Source organism: Syngnathus acus, chromosome 6 (genome assembly GCF_901709675.1).
Source record: "Syngnathus acus chromosome 6, fSynAcu1.2, whole genome shotgun sequence".
Classification (NCBI taxonomy): domain Eukaryota; kingdom Metazoa; phylum Chordata; class Actinopteri; order Syngnathiformes; family Syngnathidae; genus Syngnathus; species Syngnathus acus.
Genome location: NC_051092.1, coordinates 16,886,460 through 16,912,144, shown reverse-complemented (window position 1 = coordinate 16,912,144; position 25,685 = coordinate 16,886,460). Strand labels below are relative to the sequence as shown.

At 44.3% G+C, this 25,685-nt stretch overlaps 2 protein-coding genes across 7 annotated transcripts in view; one reads left to right on the top strand and one right to left on the bottom strand.

Moving 5' to 3' along the window:
* Window positions 1–25,685, bottom strand: part of LOC119124049 — a 793,622-nt gene that overhangs the window by 701,899 nt on the left and 66,038 nt on the right. The window lies entirely within an intron of this gene.
* Window positions 17,857–25,685, top strand: part of znf276 (zinc finger protein 276) — a 90,996-nt gene continuing 83,167 nt past the window's right edge. For 2 of the 6 annotated variants that reach the window (XM_037253595.1, XM_037253592.1), the window contains exons 1-2: window positions 17,857–17,993; window positions 18,620–18,674. The gene's annotated coding sequence lies outside the window, so the exon portion shown is untranslated. The remainder of the gene's footprint in view (window positions 17,994–18,619; window positions 18,675–25,685) is intronic. The other 4 variants (XM_037253593.1, XM_037253591.1, XM_037253597.1 and 1 more) reach the window with 3 other exon arrangements.

Sequence of the window (25,685 nt, the reverse complement as noted above, 5' to 3'; positions counted from 1 at the left end):
AACATTGAAGTCACGCATGTGGAGGTATTTTACAGCAAAGAACACAACGATACGTCGATGTAATTCAGGATTTTATTGTCAGCTATAATGACAGTTTTCATACTAGTATAAAAATGACACCAAATGCCGTAAACGAGGATAATAAAGACATTGTTTTCACCAACCTGTATGCAAACAATCCTTTCCACCGGGGGGACAAGTTCCGCTTCGCTCCAGGTGAAACTGTGCAGCTTTCCAAACTAAGAGGCGTTTTTGAGAAGGGCCATTTACAAAGTTTCACGGACGAAGTATTCAGAATTACACAACGTCTCCATCGTGTTCCACCCGTCTACAAAATACCGGACTTGGACTTGTGCCTATAGAATGCAGCTTTTGCGAAGCGGAATTACAAAAAGTAAAAATAAAAAAATAAAAATGTTCCGTATACAGAAAATTCTTAAATCACGCACCGTGTCAGGAAAACGCGAATTCCTCGTTCACTGGGTTGGCTGGCCGGCCAAATTTGATAGCTGGGTTCCTGCGAAGAGCGTTAAAGACATCTGAAGCTCGATAGGACAGTCATTCTGTGACAATTACTGGATGGGTGAAGTCCAGAGAGAATTCTACGTAACATTAGCCTCTAATGCTAGCATGCACATCTTTCCTGAAAACACGCTTTCAGAATTTAACGTGGAATTAGCGCAACATATCGATTACATTATGCGAAATTTCATACATCAACTCAATTTCTGACGTTCCTGAGAAAAAACGGAATTTCTATCTCAAACAGCCAAAGCTTCCTGCCCCCAGAGGCGACGTGTTCCAAGATGATTCAGAAGTTCGACATACGTATGCTGAAAATTCGAGGAGGCGTTTACAACGATCATGAGTCGTTACCTTCTGAAATTCAAACTCTATTAACTAAAGCCAGTAAGAAAAAGATTGATGTCCAATTTGATCAACATAAGCGCAGGTACCTGTTTTCGGGCGAAGAAGGTTTGAGAATTATGTTCAAGAGCCCTCTAGCGTATATTGTTGGAATGAACCCTGAACATTGTTTCTCGCTCAGACCGGAAGGCGTGAATGGACAACATCCGGCCGATAAAAAAGCAGGATCATATTACACTTTCGTCTACGCTGACGTCGTTCAGCTTCAGACAATAGGTGACGCCTACGCGCCGATGCTTCGAACTCTCCCTATTGAAGGAAGATACGGTGATGTTATAAATAAGACTTTTAACCCTGTGTACTATTTAACCGTGTGCAGAAGCCATATCGAGACCATTACAATTAGTCTACGAACAGACCAGAACACCCCTGTGGAATTTGAATACGGGAAAGTTATTCTCATTCTGCATTTTAGATCGAAATAATAAAAACAATGGTGACGTCAGCCACGCATCCCGACTTGTATTGTTTTGTCGATTATTACGAAACACAGGTAGGGGGGTCATTTCCGGGGTTCCAAGGGAGCCCCGTTCAATATGGGCGCGGTCTGGGTTCTATTTTTGCAAAACTCTTCCGCTTCGTGGTGCCGATGTTCAAAAACGGCTTTAACTTGGCGAAGCCACACCTTCAAGCCGCGGCTAAAAACATAGCAACGGATGTAGTCATAGAAAGAATTCACCGGAAACCCGAAACCACTCAAGAAGGTTCCGGACTTGCAGTTTTATCACGCCGCGGGCTGCACCCTGGTGGGCGGAGAAAAAAGCGCGTTAAAAGGCAAAGGCGCTCGGCCGATCTCAGATCAGTTGTCAAGAAAAGGCGGAGGAGACGGAGGACAGATATTTTCTCTTAAATGGCCCTTCTACATTTTAAATCGCAAGAGTGCGTTTTATCAAGTCTTGATCTGTTTTCTTGCCCCTTGACGCAACTCTCCATCGAAGACAGTTCTTATGTGGAATTTCTCCCTTTATCCGCCATTGTGGACCAGGGGCCAATCGAATTTTTTATACCCGGGGATGGCTCAAAATATTTAGATTTATCCGACACACTACTACACCTGCGTTTAAAAGTAACACGTAGAGATGGAACTAATTTACCGCCGCAAGAGCAAGTCGGCATTGTGAATTTCCCGATAAACACAATTTTTAGTCAATTAAATGTTTCGCTGGGCGGGCGGCTAATCTCACAATCTAGTGCCACCCACGCGTATAGGTCCATCATTGAGTGGCGCCCCAGTTGGCCGCGGCCGCTACGTGTCTCAACATCCGACGAGGATTTTCGCAAAATATGTCGCCTAGGACACTACAAACAACACAAAGTTTAGTTTATCCATCCAGTAGATTAGTGTATGATCGCCAGCGCCTGCTGGAGGTACGGTCATCAAGTGTTTTCGGACTCGTAGCCACAACTACCCAAGTCTGTTTGCGTAGCCTCGGAGTGCTTAGGGCGCTAGCCCCAGAAGCTCACGACGCAGCGGGCTCGCCGGGCAGCACACGCCGGAGGAGGAGTAAGCGTAGGCGGTGTGACCGGCGGCGAAAGCGCGGCTGTCGGGGTGGGCTAACGGCTAAGCTTAAAGCTAACCCCTACAAACAGCCGCTTCCATCCATCTTCCTCTCCAACGTCCGCTCACTGGATAATAAAATGGACCATCTAAAACTGGAACTCTCTTCAAAGAGGGAAGTTAGAAACTGCTGCGCTCTCATCCTGACGGAGACATGGCTGAACTCATCAATGCCGGACAACGCCGTTAGCCTGGAGGGGCTCGCTACATTCCGCGCCGACAGAAACAGCGAGCTAAGCGGTAAATCCCGAGGAGGTGGGCTGTGTGTCTACATCAACAACAACTGGTGCAAAAATGCTAGATCTGTCGCCAGCTTCTGCTCTTCGGACATCGAGCTTTTGACTGTTAACTGCAGACCCTTCTACCTGCCCAGAGAGTTTACTGTTGTTAGCATCACGGCTGTGTATGTGCCTCCTAGCGCTAACACTAAATAGGCCATGAGGGTTCTCTATCGGACAATCAGTGAGCTGCAATCCACGCACACAGAGGGGGTTTTCATCATTGCTGGGGACTTCAACCAGGCTAGCATGAAGACTATTCTCCCTCATTTTTACCAACACGTGGATTTTCCAACTCGGGGAGAGAACACTCTGGACTTGGTTTACACCAATATAAAGGATGCATTCAGAGCAGCCCCCCGCCTCCACCTCGGCTCTTCAGACCACCTATCTGTTATGCTAATCCCTGCATACAGGCCCCTGCTGATCAGAGCAAAACCCACAGTGAAGCAGGTGAGGGTGTGGTCTGAGGGGGCCATGGAGGCACTCCAGGACTGCTTTGAGTGCTCTGACTGGGACATGTTCAAGTCAGCAGCAACATATGACAATCAGATCGACATTGATGAGTACGCCATGACTGTGTCAGCCTACATCAACAAATGCTCCGAGGACGTCAGCACCACTAAGAACATCATCACCCGAGCCAACCAACGACCCTGCACTGAGGATGTACGTCATACGCTACGAGCACGGAACTCAGCCTTCAAGTCTGGCGACAAGGAGGCACTGAGGACAGCGAGATCCAACTTGAACCGTGCCATCAGGCTAGCGAAGCGAAGCCACAGTCGAAAAATTCAGGATTTTTTCCACGACGCCAATAACACCAGGAGTATGTGGCAAGGCATACGGGCGATCACGGACTACAACTTACCCTCCCCCCCGGTGGGTGAGGTTGATGCTGACTTCCTGAATGGTCTAAATAACTTCTTTGGGCGTTTTGAGGCACTAAACAGCACTCCTGCAGTTAAAACTGTTCCCCACCAGGAAGAGGAGGCCCTCTGCCTTGACTCAGCCGACGTGTGGAAGACTCTGAGAAGAGTCAACCCACGTAAGGCCCCAGGCCCCGACAACATACCTGGGCGGGTGTTCAAAGAATGTGCAGGCCAGCTGGCTGGTGTCATCACAGACATTTTTAACATCTCGCTGGACCAAGCCAAAGTGCCAGTGTGCTTCAAGGCTGCCTCCATCATTCCGGTGCCGAAGAAACCTCAAATCACCTCATGGAATGACTACAGACCGGTGGCACTGACTCCCATCATGATGAAGTGCTTCGAAAGGCTGCTCAAAGATCACATCGTCTCCAGACTCCCCCCAACATTCGATCCGTTCCAGTTTGCCTACCGGCAGAACCGCTCTACTGAGGATGCCATCTCCTCCGTTCTTCACCTGAGCCTGGCTCACCTGGAGGAGAGGAACACCCACGTGCGGTTGCTGTTCCTGGACTTCAGCTCAGCGTTTAACACCATCATTCCACAACATCTGGTGGAAAAACTGGAACACCTGGGCTTCAGCACCCCCCTTCGGAACTGGCTGCTAGACTTCCTCACCAACAGACCTCAGTCAGTCCGGGTCGGACAGAACACCTCTGATGTCATCACCCTCAGCACAGGCTCCCCTCAGGGCTGCGTCCTGAGCCCCCTGCTGTTCACCCTGATGACACACGACTGCGCCCCCAGGTTCACCACCAATCACATCGTGAAGTTTGCAGACGACACAACGGTGGTGGGCCTCATCAGGGACAACAACGACCTGGACTACAGAGAGGAGGTGGAGCAGTTGGTGGGCTGGTGCAGAGAAAACAGCCTGATCCTGAATGTGGAGAAGACGAAGGAGATCATCGTCGCCTTCAGGAAGAACCAGCCTCACCACGCTCCACTGATCATCAACAGCTCAGCTGTGGAGGTGGTCAGCGGCACTAAATTCCTGGGAGTCCACATCACAGACGACCTCACCTGGACTGTGAACACCACAACACTGGTCAAGAGGGCACAGAAGCGCTTGTACTTCCTGCGGAGGATGAGGAGAGCCCACCTGCCCCCACCCATCATGAGGACGTTCTACCGAAGCACCATAGAGAGCATTCTGACAAGCTGTCTCTCGGTGTGGTGTGGAGGTTGCAGCGCCTCCGATTGGAAGAACCTGAGGAGAGTGGTGAGGACAGCAGAGAGGATCATCGGGGCTCCTCTTCCCTCCATTCAGGACTTGTCATCCCAGCGCTGCGTGTCCCGAGCCCGAAATATTATCAGTGACCCATCACACCCCCACCATGGACTGTTCTCCCTGCTGCCCTCTGGGAAGAGGTTTCGCAGCATCCGCTGCAGGTCCACCAGGTTCTGCAATAGTTTTTTCCCTGCTGTCGTCAGACAGTTGAACATTCAAACGTAGCATTCCTCTGCACACTTGTAAATACTGCTTTTGTCTCCTGCACTGTTTACATACTTTATCACTGCTGCACTTTCCAACCATCCATTTTCTGAACCGCTTAGTCCCCACGGGGGTCGCGGGAGTGCTGGAGCCTATCCCAGCCGTCAACGGGCAGTAGGCGGGGGACACCCTGAACCGGTTGCCAGCCGATCGCAGGGCACACAGAGACAAACAACCATTTGCACTCGCACTCACACCTAGGGACAATTTGGAGTCTTCAATCGGCCTACCAAGCATGTTTTTGGGATGCGGGAGGAAACCGGAGTGCCCGGAGAAAACCCACGCGGGCCCGGGGAGAACATGCAAACTCCACACAGGGAGGGCCGGAGGTGGAATCGAACCCGCACCCTCCTAACTGTGAGGCGGACGTGCTACCCAGTGCGCCACCGAGCCGCCACTGCTGCACTTTGTACTTTATAATTATCTTATTTCATATTTTTATATAGAATGTCACTTTTTAACCAGCCGAAATACCTCTACATTGTTGAAAGCCGTATGCAACGAAATTTCGTTTTGTACACACCTAGTGTTGACAAAATGACAATAAAGTTCTGTCTAAGTCTAAGACAGATTTGGGGGATTTGGGATCTTGGGGATTGAGTTATTGTTAAACTTTTCAAACGATTCTTTGGAGTCCCAATTCACAGCTGGAATGTTCGCAAAGGATACCAGAGGCCGCATGGATTCTATTATATTTGAAGGTGCGGCCGCCAACGAGGGTTTGGCTCGACGTGCGCAGCTGATGACGGGGTCACGTGAGTTTCACGTCACGGGCCCGCTTCATGGAGATATTTTCTTTTCTGAACGCCATCTATTGAATAATGTGGATCTGCGCCTGAAGTTAACTAGAGCTCCTGATGATTTTTGCCTCATGAGCGCTCCAGACAGCGATTCGTGTCTCAAGATACTAGGAGCCTCACTATTTGTTAAAAAAGTATCGGTCTCACCAGCCGTTTCGATCGGACACGTAGCCGCTTTACAGAAAGGTAACACCTTGTATCCGTTAAGCAGAGTCAATATGAAGACATTCTCCATCCCTCAAAACCCGCGGATTTGTCACCAAGACAACCTCTTTCTCGGACACATCCCTAAACAAATTGTATTAGCTATGGTGAATCATAACAGCTTCATGGGACGGCGAGATTTAAACCCGTTTAATTTTTTTGCATCATAACATAGAGTTATGTTATGGCTCTTAGCCATGAAGGTCGACAAATACCTGCAAAAGCTTTTCAGCCCAATTTCGAAGCTGGGTTATGTACACGCGAATTTCATAATCTATACACAGCGACAGGGCGTTTTTTGAAAGATTTACCTCTTTGTATCGATCAACAGGCTTTTAGTCAAGGCTACTCACTTTTTGTCTTCAATTTAAGTCAAGCGGATGACTCTGGAGCATTGTCACCCGTAAATAACGGTGTTTTAAGATTAGACTTACGCTTCCGTACGCCCCTACCACACACAGCCACGCTTATTGTATACGCGGTTTATGATGCCTTTATTGAAATTAATGCCAAGAGGGAAGTATTGATGGACTATTATTAACGCTATGAACGGTCGTGAAATGGATTTGATTATGACCCGGATGCAAAGAGCGTTGTTTGGAGGTGTTTTCGCATCAGACGAGTTAGCTGACGTCAAAGACACACCCCCTAGACCAGGGGTGGGCAAACCTTTTGACTCGCGGGCCGAACTGGGTTCTAAATTTGTACCGGAGGGCCGAACCAGGAGCAGATGGATGTAGTGTTTGTGTGAAGTAATATAAGCGACCTGTAAAGGTCATTGCATAAAAGATTTTGGCCTTTAGTAGGTAGTAAAGCATGGATATTCCAAACAAGTTTTTTGAAAACAAATGCATTTATTAACAGCATTAAAAAAAATAAAAATAATTCACTAAAAAACGGCTATCAGTGATTCTCATAAAATACGACACTGTTATTATGAATAACAGTCTCCATCACTTCAGTGCCTGCAGGTCAGATTAATGAAAGATGTTTATCTTATGAGATCACATCAAACGGCAAACATTCTGACCAAATATATCATCTTGAAGAATCGGTGAAAGCATACGTCCAAATAAAGTAATCAAAACGGCAACACGGTGAGGGGTATCTGAAAATCAGAGCAGAGTTTTAACTCACAAACACCTGGTAACAGAGGTGAGGAAACGGGAAACACTTCCTTAAAGTAAGCCTTAAGAACTTTACAGGTTAAGATTAGTCGCAAACAGGTGGTGCATCAATGTCCTTGAGCATCCTGCATTGTTTGAAAATGAGAATGGTCGCTAGTTTCAATCCCTGCTATGTGTACAAATCATATTCAAAATGCATTTTTTTACAACAAACTTGAGAGCCTCCCCTTCATTTTCAGTGGGAACAGTGTTGTTGGTCTCCCTTTTTTGCTAGTGCATCATAGTCTGGAGTAAAATTTGTTGTGGCAATTCTTAGGAGAGATCCGAGATGTTGGTCCGTTTACCTCGATCTGTGACGGGTTGATGTTGATGCGGCTGAACGTCACGTCGCGTACGTCGAGCCAAATTGGCCACTCTTTTTTAAACACTCGGCACTGTGTCCACCTTGCTTTTCCTTGGGCGACTCATTTTAATAGAAGGATTCCAGGGGAAGGTTTGTGGGTGGCTTTAGCGTCAAACTGTATCTGAAAGCTCAGCGCGCGAATTACAAGAATGCTGTCGTCACAGCCCACGCTCTAAATTCGGGACTGATGCAAATAGAGCGCGAGTGCGCCATGTCCGTACTACTGAGTACGTACACGCACTTGCGAGTGTGCACCGAGCTTTCTGACACGGCTTCCGGTAGTAAATGCGCAGGCGAGCGGTTCCCCATCTACTGGGGAAATGCAGTCATTGCATGCAAAATGACCAAAAAAAATGTTTAATAATACAATTTATTCAGGGTTGGCGGGCCGGATTAAACGGTCCCGTGGGCCGGATGTGGCCCGCGGGCCGTAGTTTGCCCACCCCTGCCCTAGACACTATATTGTAAACACGCATCCGAGGCACCTCCCCGGCGAGCACTGGCTCGCTTTGACTTTAGAATCTGATGGTTCGGCCACATTCTTTGATCCTTTTGGTCTGCCACCGGACAGTCCTTATTACCAGTCAAGTATATACAGATTTTTGAAGAAGCATTCTAATCGTTTGGAATACCACAGCGGGCAACTGCAACACGAATTGACCGACACCTGTGGTCAGCATTGTGTGTATTATCTAGCGCAACGAGGGTGGGGTCTGACCTACCATGAAGTGATGACGCATTACAGTCTTGATCCTCTGAATAACGACGCAATGGTTAGCGAGTTTGTCAAAAAATGTCGAAGACCAGATCGAATGTGCGGCGGACAAACATGTTCATTGCATAAATTTAAAGAATGTCATTGTCTGAAACCGTGTTGTTTTATAAAAATCTCTTTTATTCAATAAACATTGTTAAAGAGAGTTACAGAGTCATTCGTTTTTTCAGTAACAACATTAGCGTATCTAACGTTTAATAACTAACCCATTTTACTACCGGCGATGTCTTCTTTCTTTTTCTTTCTTTCATGCTTACATCTTTTGCGTGAGAAACATTCTCATCTTCATCCCGAGCGTATTTCAAACGTTTGAAATCAGCACGAGCCAAGGGGTTGGAGACGCTTGATTCAGGTAGATTTAGTTGTGTTAATGTACGCAGAAACTCTGTCCACCCAATCGGTTGACCGGTTAGCTTCTTACCAGTTACGATTAAATGTTTTATCAAATCGCTCATATGTGAGCCCTTGACAGTTTTTCCTCTAAAAATAAATTCGCTTAGCGGCATCCACCTTACATCTTCTGCCGATAATCTTTTCAGCACATATGTAGGTGGCGTTGCGGCGGTAACGTGGACCAATCGTGTCCTAAATATCCCCCCAATCTTCATCTGTCGCCTTTTGGGTCGTCTTTCTTTCACCCCCCTCGCTCCCTTCATTGCGAATCGTAATAGGAATTTGCTCAGAGTCTTTTTATTTGACCAACCCTATGTAATGCTGCATCAGGGCTTGATAATTTTTGATCTTTTCATATTGATTTAAATTTTTATTATCCAAAACCTGTTTCATCTCTTCATCCAAAGAATACTCGGCTGTATCGCGAATGGTCGGGGCTGGCTTGTGTAGCCTCTCGAGCTGGTACCAGGTACATTTTCTGCGCCGTTTTCAAACTCATTTTATTATTTGTTCATAAAACCACTAACAACGCTTCCCAGAACAGGTGCGAATGCAGCTAGTAAAGGCAATATGAAACCACCTTTCTGAACTAACACAGCTCTTTTCTTCTTCAGAGTATTTTTCTTATCCGCCAAAAAGCGAATATTTTTCTTCTGCTTTTTTAGTTTTTTATAGAGTTTTGATTTTAAGGGTAGATGTCCTTTTAGAAGATTCAGAGCAATCTCACACAATGCTTTCACTAAACTAGTAGGACCTCTGAGGAGTAAATGCTTACGTTTGGCCGGTTTGGATGTAAACAAAGACTTGAGTAACGGAGCATTTGTTTTTAAAAGCTTCGTCATCGTTTTATTGTTTGGGGATATAAACTACAGGCCACTGGTTATGTAGTACACCTGTACGTAGTCTATATTGTTCTGGGCACGAAGGTGTCAGATGTATCACTAAATACCCGTGCGGCTCCTTTGTAGCATCCTCAAAACACTCCAGGAAAAACTTCCGGTTGTTGTGAGAAATTTGATTCGCCAAAACATTCACTTGCAATTTATCGCGGGGGTTTTTGAACAGAATCAAATAATTACTGTTTAAACTAATAGTACGGCTGAATTTCCCCTGATGGAATACATTCTGTGTTAGTATTATAACGCTTAAATTTTTATGATGTCTATATTGGGTGAATATTCGGACCACTTCTGGATTATCCGAAAGCTTGGAAGATGATGTCGTCCAGAATCAGTAGATGGTGCTGCTGCGGCGGGAACAACTTCTCGTCATCAAAAGATTCAGGCAGTCCCTTGATAAAAATGATGTCTTTATTCAGGTTTTTGAGCTCATCGTACATTGGTTTATATGAAGTATAAACCCAGACAATATTATCAGTTTTTTTTCTCATAACATGTTCAGGATTTTCCAATACATTTTTTACAAAGAAAGTCTTGCCACAACCTGAAGGCCCTGCTACTAAAGATGAAAAAGGAAGTTCTAATCTAGGGTCAAATTCAATCTGGTTAAAAGCCATTTCCACACACAGCTGTACGTATGGATAGAGAGAGAGAGAGAGAGAGAGAGAGAGAGAGAGAGAGAGAGAGAGAGAGAGAGAGAGAGAGATCAATAACCAAATGGGTCAGTGGTGCCTCGCTGCAGCAACCTTCTTTTATCGTACACCACACAAAGCCGCTTGGAAAATTACGTGTTTCTGAGATGAAATCCTCTCTTATTGCGAACAATGCTGTGTTGGGGGGCGTAAAGCACATCTGAGGTTGCACCTGCTGTGTCGATGTACCCCTGAACCAAATTGAGCATGCTATCGAGATTGATGCTCTGACCGCTTTCGTGAGTCTGCGTGATCCCCTTCACCTTCATGACTATGTGACCTGTCTCCCGCGTCCTGTATGTGTATGTTTTTGGCCCTGCTGAGACAAATTCTGAAATGCTGTCATTCGAAAGCTCATCTGTCAAATCACCCAAATAATCCCCTAGAGCAGGGGTGACCAACCCGCGGCTCGCGAGCCGCATGCGGCTCTTTGCCGGGTTTCATGCGGCTCCTTTACGTTCGGCTCGCGAGCCGCATGCGGCTCCTTGCCGGGTTCCATGCGGCTCCTTTACGTTCATATCAACATTTGTGGGTTTATTTGTTTGTTTGTTTGTTTTTGTGCGTGTTCGCTTCGCTTGAGTTCAATATGGTATTTTCGTCAAACGCTGCGTGTTCGCTTCGCTTGAGTTCAATATGATATTTTCGTCAAACGCGCATGCGCATGAGGTGAAATCCCGCAAAGGAGGAGGGGCAAACCCATTCGGGGGGGGGGGGGGATGTGGCTCTTTGCGGTACACAGTAAAAAAATGTGGCTCTTAGTCTCTGACTGGTTGGCCACTCCTGCCCTAGAGGGAGAACACTTTCGCCAGGTTTCACCGTGTACACGAGGCTGTCTGTATCGGTGTAAATAACTCGCCTCTGTAAAATTTCTAAATAGCTGTACATTTTTAGACGCGCGTATGCTGTTGTGAAACACGCCGCCGACACGTTTGATGTTTTTGAGGCGGGTATCTCATTGTATATGTTGAAACAATACTGTACAATCGAAAGCTTTTCGCTGATAAAGTGGAAGAATTTCACATCGTACAGACCTGAAAACAGAAGTTCAAAAAATTCCTCAGATTTTGTCACAATTTTTGTGTTTGTCATGTTCTCACGCTGCGCGAGTTTTCCCCATAGATTGTTTAGACAGAGTTTTGAAACTTGTCTTTTTCCCGGGTTTACAGCAATTTTGGAAGGGTCTAGTTGGATACCCTGATGAATTGCGTACCCTTCTATGTATCTTTCTCTATCAGCCTGATTGACCACCAGCGCCGGATAACCTGAAGATTCCTGTTTACCTTTTAGAAATGTTCGCATGTAATCACGGAAAATTGTGTCGCTCGCTCTTGTGTAATGCCATACTTCTGTAATATCTGCAACCGTGTAACCGAGATCAAATTCAGTTGTTGTCCAAACACCTGTTAACGATCTTTGCTCATCATTATGTGTACACGCTGTCTGTTGGTTGTTATGCTCAGCGCATGTACGACACAGTGTGAAGACGAGTTTACCTTTAGCTGTTTTGAAGGGTAAAACAGGAAAATACAAACCACGGGGCGGATTGACTGTGGCGCTGATGAAACCGAAATAAGACCTGGGGTCTTTAAAATCACCGTGGATAATCGTTGGATGACCGATATCTATTTTATCAATGGTTGTTAGAAAAATGACTCTACAGCCGGCTGATACAGGCCCCAAACATGCCCAGACATAACCCCATCCAAAATGGCGCCATCAAACCAAAAATGGCGACAGCGCCCCCCTCTTGACTGGCGTTATCTTGGCGCCAGCCAGACTGGCGAGGGTTTATTGCCCCGTTTATTGCCCCTATATTTACATACACGGGTTTATTACCGGTTTATTGCCTACCTCATTTGCATACAATAGACATCAAGGCTACATGTGCGATGACACGACTACAAAGTCGATCATCGAACTGCGGCCTAGGGTGTCCTGGTGCCAAGTGCACCCATGGACACCCTTATATTTGAACATGGTGTTCATTATAGAAAATCCATTTCGAGCACAGAAGTCCAATAATAGAACACCGCTCGGGTTCAGATCGGGGGGGCCGTTCCTCCCAATCACGCCCTTCCAGGTCTCACTGTCATTACCCACGTGAGCATGGAAGTCACCCAGTAGAACGATGGAGTCCCCAGAAGGCGCGCTCTTCAGCATTTCCTCCAGGGACTCCAATAAGGGTGGGTACTCTGAGCTGCCGTTGGTGCATAGACACAAACAACAGTCAGGACCCGTCCCCCCACCCGAAGGCGGAGGGAGGCTACCTTCTCGTTCACCGGGGTGAACCCCAATCTGCAGGCGCCCAGCCGGGGGGCAATACGCCTGCTCGACGCCTCTCACCGTGGGCAACACCAGAGTGGAAGAGAGTCCAGCCCCTCTCGAGAGGGCTTGTACCGGAACCCAAACTGTGTGTGGAGGCAAGTCCGACTATGTCTAGTCGGAACTTTTCTGCCTCGCACACCAGCTCGGGCTCCTTTCCAGCCAGAGAGGTGACATTCCATGTCCCAAGAGCCAGCTTCTGCAGCCGGGGATCGGACCGCCAAGGTCCCTGCCTTTGGCCGACCCCTTTGGCCCCTTCCACAGGTGGTGAGTCCATGGGAAGCGGGACCCACGTTTCCTATTCGTGCTGTGCCCGGCCGGGCCCCATGGGCGTAGGCCCGGCCACCAGACGCTCGCCTTCAAGCCCCGCCTCCAGGCCTGGCTCCAGAGGGGGGCCCCGGTGACCCGCGTCCGGGCGAGGGAAAACGCAATCCATTTATGTTTTTCTTCATAAGGGGCTTGTGTGAGCCGTGCTTTGTCTGGCCCCTCACCTAGGACCCGTTTGCCATGGGTGACCCTACCAGGGGCATGAAGCCCCAGACAACATGGCTCCTAAGATCATAGGGGCACGCAAACCCCTCCACCACGATAAGGTGACGACTCACGGAGGGGATTTTAATATATAATATATTAAATATATAATATAATAAATATATTACATATATAATATATAATATATTTTAAATATATAATATAATAAATATATAATATAAATATTATATATAATTTAAATTCCACATCATTCAGGACCTCATTGCAGTCTGAGAGAAAGCAGTTTATAAAAAAATTATTTGCATATTGTGAGTGTCCCAGAAAATAATAAAGAAATTGATCTTTCATCATATTTGTTTTCTCATTGAGCCCTCAATTCTCTTGGACTTCAGTGTACACCTCGAGAATGTGAGTAGTAGTAGTAGTATTAGTAGTAGTAGTAGTAGTAGCAGTAGTAGTAGTGCTATTGTTGGATTTGGTCCACAATTTGGGAAGCGCGCTATACGCGCCTCACGGCAAAAGCACTTGTTTACTCACTGCGTGCTCGTTTTATTTCTTCTGTTTTAGGAAAAGGCTAAGACACCGAAACAAAATTTAGACTTAAACAGGTTGGTTGAGTTCAATCACAATTCTTGTTAAGAAAGCTCTGTTTTCAGGAAAGTACAATACAGCGCTGGGCCTTTCGTGCGACCATGCTCAAGAGCAGAAAGTCTCCATTCAGAAAAGGCAAGGTTCTTTGGTCAGCTTATATTCAGTTGCACATGCCAGTGTGGGCCGAGTTTGATGGGTGATGAGTCAGGGGGTGTGGCAAGTTCACAGGAGAGTTTGATTCCATGGGAGTGGGTGCTGGTTTGGTGAGAGTTGGTTTCGTGAGGGTGGGTGCTGATTATGGGCGATTCAGTGTGTGTGGGGGCTGTTTTTTTCCATCCCGTCTTTCGGCCTTGGCGATCACCTTTGGCCGGGTTCTTGGTTTTCCTCCTGCCGCTCTTCCTCTGGCACCTCTACCGGTTTTATCTCCAAGTGTCCTTCCTGTAAACCAGTGGTCCCCAAACTACGGCCCGCGGGCCGTATACGGCCCCCCTCCGCATTAGACCCGGCCCCCTGAACAATACCAGAGACGGAAAAAAATGCTAAACAATACCAGACCCCCTGAACAATACCAGAGATGGGAAAAAAATGCTAAACAATACCAGAGACGGAGAAAAAAATGCTACTACGACCTCACTTTGCCCCAGCACGTTTTTACCCAGTCATAGAATGTGAAAGAACGGAATAATGGCAAAAAGGTTGGGTAAGAGAAAAATTGATTCTGAATGCAGGGTATTTAACCCGCAGTGGACACACTTTTTTTTTTTTTTGTTCAATTCAAAGAAAAGACTGCTTGTCTCGTCTGTCAAGAGATGGTGGCGGTATTCAAGGAATACAACCTGCGCCGACATTATGAATCCCGTCACAAAGACAAGTACGCCAGCTTGCGAGGCCAAATGCGAGCAGAAAAGTCCTGAAAGGGGGATCCTGAAAGGGGGATCCTTCCATCTGTGGTCCCTTCTCAAGGTTTCTCGTTTTTACCCTGGTAGGGTTTTTTTTAGTTTTTCCTTGGCCTTTTGGGAGCTTAAGATCAGGGGATGCTTTGAGAATAATTATCAATTGTTTGTCTATGTGAAGCCCTTTGAGACTGCTTGTGATTTGGGGCTGTACAAATAAACTTGACTTGACACCGCGGAGCTTCTTATTTTTATTCGTGGAGTTACCGCAAACTTTGAGATGTGCGAGGAGCTGGCATCCCTACAAAGCCTGAAAGGCACTACAACTGGGGAGGATATTTTCGACGGTTGGATCTGGACTGGGCAAAGGTTGCCAGCATCACGACTGACGGGGCCCCAAGTATGGTGGGCGCGTCTCGGGGTTTAATAGGACGCATGAGCCGGGAGATGGAAGAATGGGGTCTCAAGCGAAGTTGAACTTTTACCTAGGATTGTGCACGGCACAGCATAACTTTCTTTCTGTTAAGAACCCACTGAGGGTTATTTGATTCTTTATCGAGTTCATAAATAGTGTTATTTGCCTATATATTTTCCGCGTTATTTTATTCTGTGAAGAACCCAGAGAGGGCTATTTGATCTCAGAAAGGGTTATTAATATTTGGATATGTGTGTCAGCATGTTTTCTGGAAAACACTAAATGATTACATTTAGGGACACCTGTGATTGTCACACTTTTTCTGTTACAAACGGACCCCGGCCCCCCATCAGAGAAGGGAAAAGTTATGCGGCCCTCATTGGAAAAAGTTTGGGGACCCCTGCTGTAAACCATTCTTGCACATACATCCACTTCGCCCACTGTCACACACCGCCCATTCATCATTCTTTCAATTTTGTCATTTTGTACAGAATTATGTTCTTACTCACCACTTACCATGCATTTGTTTGTTTGTTCTTTTGACACTATCTTTTGACACATATCTTTTCATTGTTAGGCAAAACATTTCCCTCTGTCCAGATCATTCAGTAGTAATCCAAAGCTGGCGTCTAGCATTCATCAAAACATAAGATATAATCAAGTACTGAACATTTTTAGACGACTTTGGCAGTGTCCGTGATTTAGAAAATCATCAGGCATGCATTAAAAAGTTCCTCAAGGGTCATTAAGCTATTCAGGCAATATATAAAAAAACATTAGTTATTTCAAAGTGCACAGAAATACATTGAAGGAATAGGGTCAAAAGACACAAAACCCGCCTAGCCACAATAACAGATACGCTGATATAAGATAATAACAGAGGTTGCTACAACTTCACGATTCAATATGTATTTCTGTGCACTGCAAAATAAATGTCTTTTGATATGTTGCCTAAATAGCTTAATGACCCTTAAGGAACTGTGTAATGCATGCCTGATGTTTTCTCTCTAAATCATGGACACGGCCAGAGTCGTCTTGACCGTTCAGTACTTGATTATATCTTGTGTTTTGACTAAACGTCATATGTCGCCTAATGCGGGACGCCAGCTTTTCGATTACTACTGAACGCTCTGCACAGAGGGAAATGTTTTGCCTAACAAAGAAAAGATATGGTGGGAAGCATGATTAAACTAAGAATATAATGATGTGAGCAAAGACATGGAGTATCAAAAGAACTAACTTTGCATAGTCAGGGAACAGTAATAGATTAATGATGTGACAGCCAAAAGCTCACATAAATTCGTACAAAATGACAAAATTGAAAGAATGAGGTCCGACAGTATATGTGCAAGGATGGAGGAGAATGTTTACAGGAAGGTCACTTGGAGATAAAAACCAGCTGGTGCCAGAGGGAGACAGCCAAGGACTCGGCCAAAGATGATCACCAAGGCCGAAAGACGGGATGGAAGACAACAGCCCCCACACACACACCGAATTGTCCAGAACCAGCACCCACTCCCATGGAATCAAACTCTACTGCGAACTCGCCCCACCCCAACGACTCATCACCCATCAAACTCGCCCCACACCGGCCTGTGTCCAACTGAATATAAGCTGACCAAAGAACCTTGAACGTTGCCTTTTCTGAATGGAGACTTTCTGCTCTTGAAGGGCCCAGCGCTGTATTGTACTTTCCTGAAAACAGAGCTTTCTTAACAAGAATTATGATTGAACTCAACCAACCTGTGTAAGTCTAATTTCTGCTTCAGTGTCTTTGCATTTTCCTAAATCTGAAGAAATTAAACGAGCACGCAGTGAGTGAATTGGATAACAGGTGATTGGCAATGGCTTTTGCCGTGAGGCGCAGATAGCGCTCCCTAAATTGTGGACCAAATCCAACAACATATCAAATCATAAAGTTATAAAAACCTTTGTCATTACCACCTATCAAAAATGTCTAGTTATGTCTCAATCAATAAAGATTGATTTGGTGTGTAGGTATAATGATATGCTTAAAATGTTTCTTTTATTGATTTAATATGTGAATATACTTGTCTGCTTATATACTTTATTCAATGAGGTTTGAGCATATTTGTTTTTGTAGCTAGCCAGGACTTTTTGTATTTCGACCCCATTTCTTCACTATTATTTAGTTTGTATTTAGGTTCCAGCAGCACAAGAACATACTCGGCACAGACACAAAAATACATAAATAAAAATTCAATCATGGCGATTAGTAAGAAAAATTAGAAATAGAAAAGTATGTGGTAAAAGAGTGTTTCAATACAGTAAAAATTAACTCGTAGTAAAGTGAACAGCGTAATGGAACAACAGTAGCGCAAAAAACAATTCCATTGCAATTGCAGACACAAATTGTCTTTGAAATAATAATAAAAAAGACATTCATGGCGGTTACAAATTGAGAACATAAAAAATGATGCTACAGAAAAATATTTGTAAAACTGTTAAAAGAATAGAGCATTGCGCTGGTGATAAAGTTTAATAATAATGTCAGCAAAGAGATAGCACAAGTACGTATATCCAATCATAACAGTGGAGGCGTTACCACACTCCACCGGAAGCAACCTCACAGTTGAGGCTTTATTTTGAAATGAACAACGTGCTTTATTTAGCAATGAAACGCATCTCTTCCCGTTCTGACAGCGGAGGCGACTCTGCAGTGGAGAGTCCACGGGAACTAACTCTTGTGCAAAGGGCAGAAGAAGAAAACCGAATTTCCGGAATGTAATGTTTACAACAGGCAGTATATGTTATGTCTCCTGAGCTGATATTTTCCAAGGTAGGTTTTGCTACGAGATACGAACGTCAGTGTTTACGAAGACATTGTCACTGACAACGCATGGGAATATTTAAATAATCAAATGGAACCGTCGGCTTTTTTATTTTAAATGTAGGTGAGGATAAGCGGTTCAGATAATGGGTGGATGAATTTATTACGCCTATATTAATACAGTTATCGTACCATACAATTCTAACGTCGTTGTTGTAAATACTATCCCACAGATAATGATGTACCTGAACGAGATCAGTGAACGAAAGTTCGTCAATTTGCCCATATTTTGGGCGAACATGATGAATTTAAGAGTATTTGTGTCTTTTCTTTTGGAACGCCCTCAACCTTGTGTCTGTAAATGGCTGTGAACCACAATTTACTTAAGTTAAAAACTGCCAAGTTTCTTTTGACTAGCGTAAAAAAAAACGTCGAAATACGATCCTGCATGTTCCGGGGATAAATGGCCGGAGGCTACTTGGCAATATATAATAATAATAATAATAATATATGTAATAATAATAAATATATATCTGTCTGTTTGCCTCTCTCTCTCTCTCTCTCTCTCTCGCTCTCGCTCTCGCTCTCTGTCTCTGTCTCTGTCTTTCTCTCTCTGTCTGTCTCTCTCTATCAAGCAAAAAATGTGAACAGACTGTCTGTTGCCAAGATCTGGGAGGTAATTATGTATTGGTAAGTGTAGTCACAGTAATGAAAGAATTATAATCTACACAGAAATATAAGGCGGCATTTCCTCCTACCTGAGTCAATCTAGATGTAAAAGATGTTTTTAATGGTGTATGAAAATTTGAAGTTCAAGTAATTTACATTAAACATAGATCACAGATTTGTGGCTTTGTTCATTAAAGATCATTGGATTCTTCAGCGATTTTGACGCCGATTGGCTTGTGACAAACATGACATCTCGTCATGTGATACAAGCCATATGTGTAAATTTATAATCGAGGCTTTAAAGGACACATATCATGGAAAATTGACTTTTTTTGTTTTTAAATTCATTTTTTTGTGTATTTGGAGTCTCCAAGAGTGTAGAAAAGTGTAATATATCCCTCCAGGTGCTGCAGAGATACTTTTAATGGAAAACTGAACGGAGTAAAAAATAGACCCCAAACAGATCATCAAAGTATCTCTGCAGCACCTGGAGGGATAGATTACGCTTCTACACTCCTGGAGACTCCAAATACAGTCAAACCTCGGTTTTCGAACGTCCCGGTTCTCGAACAAATCGGAATTCCAACGAAAAATTCTAGATTTTTTTGCTTCGGTTGTCGAAAAAAATTCGGAGGTCGAACCTCGCGAGATGAGCCGAAAGTACCCGAGAAAACCCGACCGCGCGAATGCCGACTGACTCCGTTCATTAGTGTGAAGGTGAAGACCTTCACACTATTGTTATTCTACAACATTTTGCGCTAGCTTTCCGCTAACTTTCTTTGGCGCTTAACTAGTTCCACATACTTCAACCGATTCACTCCGTTCCACTTTTCACTTATTCCAAATATTCATGGCATGGGTGCTTACATTTTTTCCGTTTTCGCAAAATTCACAAATTTACGGCGAATTTTGCCCCATTCATTCTTAATGGCAGATTCAACATTTCACATTTACGTTGTTCCAGTTTGAAATTCACATAATTCAACACATTCAAATCACATTGGGGACATTCCCAAACTTGCCAAATTCAAAATTTTCACGTTTCATCTTTTATTTTGAAATTCACACCCAATTCACCAATATTTCCTTTTTCCCTTCTCATTTCTACATTTTTCAACCCATTCAACCCATTCCAACTTTCAACTGTTCATTATTTTTCTACCTATTCCACAACTTACCAAAAACTTCACATCTTTTATTTTGAAATTCACACCCAATTCCTTTTTCCCTTCTCATTTCTACATTTTTCAACCGATTCAACCCATTCCAACTTTCAACTGTTCATCATTTTTCTACCTATTCCACAACTTACCAAAAACTTCACATCTTTTATTTTGAAATTCACACCCATTTCTCCAATATTTCCTTTTTCCCTTCTCATTTCTACATTTTTCAACTGATTCAACTCGTTTCAACATCATTCTGCAGCATTCCTTAAATATTTATTCAACTTCTTCACCTTCACATGCAATTTCTTCAGGAATTGCAAATTCTAGTTGTTATTGGATTTTCGTTACTTTGAGGATTGTATTAACCCAGGGGTGGGCAAACTTTTTGACTTGCGGGCCGAATTGGGTTCTAAATTTTGACCGGGGGGCCCGAACCAGGAGCAGATGGATGTAGTGTTTGTGTGAAGTAATATAAATGACATGTAAAGGTCATTGCATAAAAGTTTTTTACTTTTAGTAGATACTAAAGCATGGATATAAAAAAAAGCTTTTTGAAAACAAATGCATTTATTAACAGCATTAAAAAAATATTTCACCAAAAAACTATTATCAGTGATTCTTATTAAATACGACACTGTTATGATGAATAACAATTTCCATCACTTCAGCGCCTGCAGGTCAGATTTATGAAATATGTTTATCTAATGAGGCGAAATCACATCCAACGGCAAACATTCTGACCAAATACATCATCTTGAAGAATCCGTGAAAGAATACATCTAAATAAAGTAATAAAGAAATCAATAGTATTGTTGGTTTCCCTTTTTTGCTAGTGCATCATAGTCTGGAGTAAAATTTGTTGTGGTAATTCTTAGGATAGAGCCGAGGTGTTGGTCCGTTAACCTAGATCTGTGACGGGCTTTGTTGACGTTCATGTGGCTGAACGTCTTCTCACACACGTAGGTCGAGCCAAATTGTCCACTCTTTTTTAACATTCGGCACTCAGTGTCCACCTTTATTTTCTTCGGGCCACTCATTTTAATGGAAGGATTCCAGGAGAAGGTTTGTGGGTGGCATTAGCGTAAAACTGTATCTGAAAACTCTGAAAAAATTACGAGAATATTGACGTCACAGCCTACACTCGAAATGCGGCACTGATAGATGAAATTACTACGTACTACTGAGTACGCACACGCACTTGTGAGTGTGCACCGAGCTTTCTGTCACGGCTCCCGGGAGTAAATGCGCGGGCGGGCGCTTCCCCATCTACTGGGGAAACATAGTACAGTTTTTTTCCGTGTATAATGCGCCCCCATGTATAATACGCACCCTAAAAATGGCATGTTGATGCTGGAAAAATGCCTGTACCCATGTATAATACGCACCCAATTCTTTTTTTTTTTTTTTTTTTTTTTTAAGTCCCAATGATCGTCACACGCAGGGAGGCATGGGTCCCATTTTTATAGTCTTTGGTATGGTCTTAACTAGGCTGGATGTATTTTTTTTTGTTGGCGTTGATTTCTCCGACTGCCCGTAAAGGCACCACCGCGATCAGATGAAAAGAGAGGAAAGTGACGTGCGGACATGTGAAAAAGGCGGCTCTGTATGGGAGAGACGTTGAAGAGGAATAAAAACACCCTTGGAAACCAAAACTTGCCCCTCGTCGTGACTCGGAGCCGCAACGAATGTTTCGGATTTGTGTAGGGTACATTGTGACAGCAAACGAGCAGGTGATCGAGCAAGCGTCTGATACGAGAGCATTGCGTTTGTATGGAGCGTGTTTGAAGTGAACAGCAGAGACGAAAGGAACAAGGCAAAGTGTTGTGAAATAAAATATTACCTGTAATACGCATTTTGTTATTTGCTGATTGTATTAAACTATCACATTCATTGTCAGTCAAGAAGAGAAGAGGACTATTATCCCTTCTTTGACGAAATGACCAGAGCACAGTACAAACACACTATTGTCGGTCAGTCCTGTTGTTGGTTTTGTTGTACCATGATTTTCTTAAAAAAAAAAAAAAAAAAAAAAAGAAAATTAAAAAAAATTTGTACCCATGTATAATGCGCACCCCAGATTTTAGGACAATAAATTAGTTAAATTTTGCGCATTATACACGGAAAAAAATCGGTAATTGCAGGGAAAATGACCCAAAAAAAAAAACAAAAAAACAATTTATTCAGGTTTGGCGGGCCGGATTAAATGGCCCCGTGAGCCGGATGTGGCCCGCGGACCGTAGTTTGCCCATGTCTGTATTGACCCCTAATCATGCCTCCAAAGAAAGCAAGTGGGAGCAGTAAAGCCATCCTAAAACACAAAGACGCTCTTAAAGCAATGCGACAGTGAGCGCCCGGCGCGCTGCGGTTGCGCGATCGGACCAAATTAAGCTCCCTGCGCACTGAGGTCCACTTAAATTTTGGAAAGTACATCAGGACTTTAAAAATATTTTCTAAAGTTCAGCGCAGAACTTTCTGTAACAATAATGCAACCAGCGCGGTGCAGTTGCGCGGTCGGTGGCGCGCTACGGTTGCGCGTTCGGCGGTGCGCTGCAGTTGCGCGATCGGACAAAATTAAGCTCCCTGCGCACTTAGGTCCACTTAAAATTTGGAAAGTACATCAGGACTTTAAAAATATTTTCTAAATTTCAGCGACGGCTACTGTTAGGGTTGATAGATTAGTTTCATCCTATGCTTATGTTGGAATGTAACCTGTAATAATTAACTAAACGTTACTCTTATGAGGCGAAATCACATCAAGCGGCAAACATTCCGATCCAATATATCATCTTGAAGAATCGGTGAAAGAATACATCCAAATAAAGTAATCAAAACGGCAACACGGTGAGGGATATCTGAAAATCAGAGCAGAGTTTTAACTCACAAACACCTGGTGACAGAGGTAAGGAAACAGGAAACACTTCCTTAAAGTAAGCCTTAAGAACTTTACAGGTTAAGGTTAGTCGCAAACAGGTGGTGCATCAATGTCCTTGAGCATCCTGCATTGTTTGAAAATGAGAATGGTCGCTAGTTCCAATCCCTGCTATTTGTACAAATCATATTCAAAATACATTTTTTACAACAAACTTGAGAGCCTCCCCTTCATTTTCAATGGGAACAGTGTTGTTGGTCTCCCTTTTTTTGCTAGTGCGTCATAGTCTGGAGTAAAATTTGTTGTGGCAATTCTTAGGAGAGATCCGAGGTGTTGGTCCGTTTACCTAGATCTGTGACGGTTGATGTTGATGTTCATGTGGCTGAACGTCACATCGCGTAGGTCGAGCCAAATTGTCCACTCTTTTTTAAACACTCGGCACTCAGTGTCCACCTTGCTTTTCCTTGGGCCACTCATTTTAATGGAAGGATTCCAGGGGAAGGTTTGTGGGTGGCTTTAGCGTAAAACTGTATCTGAGAGCTCAGCGCCCGAATTACAAGAATGCTGACGTCACAGCCCACGCTCTAAATTCGGCACTGATAGAAATAGAGCGTGAGTGCGGCGTGTCCGTACTACTGAGTATGTACACGCACTTGTGAGTGTGCACCGAGCTTTCTGACACGGCTTCCGGTAGTAAATGCGCCGGCATTCAATCCTACCATCCTACCGGCCTACCATCTACTGGGGAAACGCAGTCATTGCAGGCAAAATGACCCAAAAAAAATGTTTAATAATACAATTTATTCAGGGTTGGTGGGCCGGATTAAACGGCCCCGTGGGCCGAATGTGGCCCGCGGGCCGTAGTTTGCCCATGTCTGCCATACGTGGACTTCAGTGAAAATGTAAATAAAACTGAACCCTTCCAGATTTCAATTACAGTAGTCCCTCGTTTATTGCCGATAATTGGTTCCTCGACCACCCGCAATTGGTGAAAATCCGCAATGTAAAGAAAATATATTGTTACAATATCCATAAATTACTTTTATAAACGTTTATTGTATTTTTAAAAACTGAATTGTACTTTGAAATGTTCTTTTGTATTTTTAAACAGTTTTGTAAACATTTGGGCCACTCATTTTAATGGAATTCCAACAGATTTTCATAAAAAATCTTTTTATTTGAATAAATAAGAAAATAAAGAAAATAAATGGCAGTAAATATATTGTTACAATATCCGCATAAGACTTTTATGAACCTTTATTGTAGTTTTATACGCGTTGTTTTTTTAAACACTTTTTTGTATTTTTAAAAATTTATGTAAAATTGTTAAAGTCAAACTGAATCCATCCATCCATTTTCTGTACCGCTTTGTCCCCATGGGGGTCGCAGGCATGCTGGAGCCTATCCCAGCGGTCATCGGGCAGTAGGCGGGGGACACCCAGAACCGGTTGCCAGCCGATCGTAGGGCACACAGAGACAAACAACAATCCGCACTCGTACTCACACCTAGGGGCAATTTGGAGTGCTCAATCGGCCTACCAAGCATGTTTTTGGGATGTGGGAGGAAGCCGGAGTGCCCGGAGAAAACCCACGCGGGCACGGGGAGAACATGCAAACTCAACACAGGGAGTGTTAGAGGTGTAGACTTTCAGAAATAAACAAGAAACTAAATTAGAGTAAATATATTGTTATAATATCCACACAAGACTTTTATGAAACTTTTTTCAAGTGTCTGGCTCCTCTCTGCTCTTGGATGCTAGCTGGCTGATGTGCCCCTGCGGCCCAGTGCGAGGGCATCCGCACAAGACTTTTACAATTTTATTTTTATACACTCTATTGTACTTTTATACATGTTATTGTATTTTAAACACTTTTTAAAACATTTTAAAGTGTAAAGGTGTCACGGCTCCGCTCTACTCTTGCCGTGCCTGAGCCCAGCGTGGGGGCATCAGCCCAAGACATTTATAATTTTATTTTTAAACACTTTATTGTATTTTTAAATATTTAAACATTTTAAAGTGTAAACGTGTCATGGCTCCACTCTGCTCTTGCCATGCTGACCGGTTGATGCGCCCCGGCAGCCCAGCGTGAGGGCATCCAAGCCAAGCCCCGCGCTATTAGTGCTCATTGCCGCTGTCTCAAATCCTGGATGGCAGTGCTTTTTTCCTACATGCGCGGCAGCATGCCCCACGCTACCAGCGCTCATTGCCGTGTCCCGTCTGTTTCTGCACTGCGGTGCGTTTTTCCTTCGTGCGTGGGTGTCATGTCTCCGCTCTCGCCCTGCTGGCCGGCTCACGCGCCCTCCGCTAGACCTCTGAAGCGCGCGTCGCCAATACTGCTAACCGTCAGTCTTCACCGTTTTGTCTGCTTTGACATGAACACCTCCCACCCGATTCTTGTTTGCCTGACACGCTGTGTAACGAGATGCCCGCGCGACGCAAGCTCGCTGACCTGCTCGTCAGCTCGCCCCATTTTCCTGCAATTCTAGTCATGACACACGAATTTGATGCGCAATTCGTCTTCACGGGCCACATAAAATGATGTGGCGGGCAGTATCTGGCCCCCGGGCCTTGAGTTTGACACCTGTGCTCTAAGCCAATCATCGGCAAGGATACAGATCAACATGTTTCCATTGGTTTCCTACCGGCCAATAGTATGCTGTAAAGTCATATGAGCAGACCCCGCGCTCTAAGTACGCCGCAAAAAGCCGCAATGCACCGAATATAGCCGCAATATTTGTTTTCACAAAAACCCGCGATGTACTGAGGCCGCGATAAATGAACCGCTAAGTAGCGTGGGATGACTTTATAATGATATATGAACAATTGAACTTACAAAAAGCCCCAGAAAGCGTTGTGTTTGCGTACCTTGGTGACTTGGTGAAAAAAACAGACAAATGTGAAAGAAACGTCACTCTTGCTGTGGATTATCAATTTCAGCATTTCATGACAGGGAGAGTTTCCGATGTAATATAATTTCAAGTTTTTGTTTTTG